The sequence below is a fragment of the Ptychodera flava genome, chromosome 16 (genome assembly GCF_041260155.1).
Source record: "Ptychodera flava strain L36383 chromosome 16, AS_Pfla_20210202, whole genome shotgun sequence".
Taxonomy (NCBI): Eukaryota; Metazoa; Hemichordata; class Enteropneusta; family Ptychoderidae; genus Ptychodera; species Ptychodera flava.
Window position 1 is genome coordinate 27118874 of NC_091943.1, and position 1882 is coordinate 27120755.

General features: G+C 36.1%; 1 non-coding gene across 1 annotated transcript; it reads right to left on the reverse strand.

Annotated features, from left to right (window-relative positions):
• Positions 1-430: 430 nt before the first annotated feature.
• Positions 431-502, reverse strand: Trnat-ugu (transfer RNA threonine (anticodon UGU)). The gene has a single exon. It is a non-coding gene; the product is annotated as a tRNA-Thr (tRNA).
• Between the last annotated feature and the right edge of the window lie 1380 nt (positions 503-1882).

The following is a 1882-nucleotide window of genomic DNA, read 5'->3' on the forward strand; positions in this document are numbered from 1 at the left end:
TGGGGTAGATTACATTCCATGGCCTTGGTACAGATTATTCTTTATATCTGTAGCGGTAGACCACTTTTCAGCGTATGAAATTTGATATATATTTACCTTATAAAAAGCATCCAAACTGCTGCTAACAAAGTGACATAATGGTCCTGTCATTATCGATTTAGCTAAAAAATTTGCACATTTTCTTTTTCAATAAAGACATCGCCTGATCACAACTAAAGTGAAGGTGGCGACAGCATTTTCGCCGCTTCATTCTCTCTTTTGAAATTCGTGTTAAAGACGTTTTTGTTTACATCGATTACAACTGAAATACTTCACTTGAATCCAAGTGGTTCAAGTTGTTTGTAAACGTCCTATTCAAGGCTGCTCCTTTGCACAACCAACAAAAACCAAATAAAAGCAATATATATTTTGTAGTAAATGAAATGAAAAGTGACCCATGCGGGACTCGAACCCACATCCTCCGAATACATTTCGGATGCTCTACCAACTGAGCTAATGGATCAGTCGGAATTACTGTGGTCGGTCCTGTCACTTAGATGGGGCTCTTCATTTCATGTGCGTGTATAGTGAGTTTTGGCTAAACTCATTACCTAATCTTTCTGCCTAAGGATCCTATGGATTCAACAGGGACTCGCACAGAAGTCACCAACTTAGGAATTGACTTTTTTGGTAATGAGGATCAGTCATACGAATGATGCAAAGCCAGAGAAATGTAATTTTTGGGTTTGAAATTTTGACTCACCCCACTATACGGAATTTTGTTTATTTTGTAGTAAATGAAATGAAAAGTGACCCATGCGGGACTACAAAATAACTACTAGGCCTACTGCTACTACAAATAAATAAATTCGTATACATGTGTGTATGTACGTATATGTATATATACACACACACACACACATATACACACATACATACATACAAATATATATGTATAAGCTTATATATATATATATATATATATATATATATATATATATATATATATATATATATATATATATATATATATATATATTGAAAATTAAGATTGGGCAACACTTAATATTGATAGACATGTAACTCTTAAGTTCCCGAAAGAAGTTTTCAAGTGCCTGTCACAAGATTTGAAGTAATCAGAATGGCCGAAAGTGATTAGTCGAAGATAGTTTTTTTCTTTGCTTTCATTGGAGCTTTGGCACGCCGATAGCAGATTCTTTGGGGCTGTGAAACAGAATACGTGTGCTTCATTGTCCTTTATTTCCCGATTGTGGGCTTGCGCAAGGCCAATGTCCCACTGCCTTAAATTGAGTACTCCAAGGCTCGTAGATCGGGTATTCTTGAGGCGTACATATTGTTGTCGCGTGCAATATGTTTTTTCAAACCCCTGAAATTTTAACTGAAATTAATGAAACGGATCGCTATTTCTTGAGACGAGTGGCATATAAATAATTATACAGAAAAAGCTGCATAGTGTCATGATAAATACCTTAAAAATAGCTTAACAATTGACAACTGACGTACAAACCAACGGACATTATAACGGAAAAGCAGTTGTACCTGTGTTACTCTGATTCCCAAGTGTACAATACGCCCTCTAGCGGACAAGTTCCTCACTTGTTTTATCGTAATTTGTAGCTTCTAAAACCCTTTTTTCTGAGATTGTTTCTTTCAAAACGCAATAAAATGACGCAATACATAACAGTGGATAATTCCTGGTCATCTGGTTTCCTTCTGTTCGTAATTATCTCTCTGTGTCTCTTCCGTCAACTAACCATATAAAAACACTGGACAATTTTGGATCGTACTGATTTCATGATTTGGCCGAGGCTCTGTCGTCTGCGATTTGGCAACAGTATAGAATAAACATGGCGGGAAAATGAAGACAGCTTGTAAGTATCAA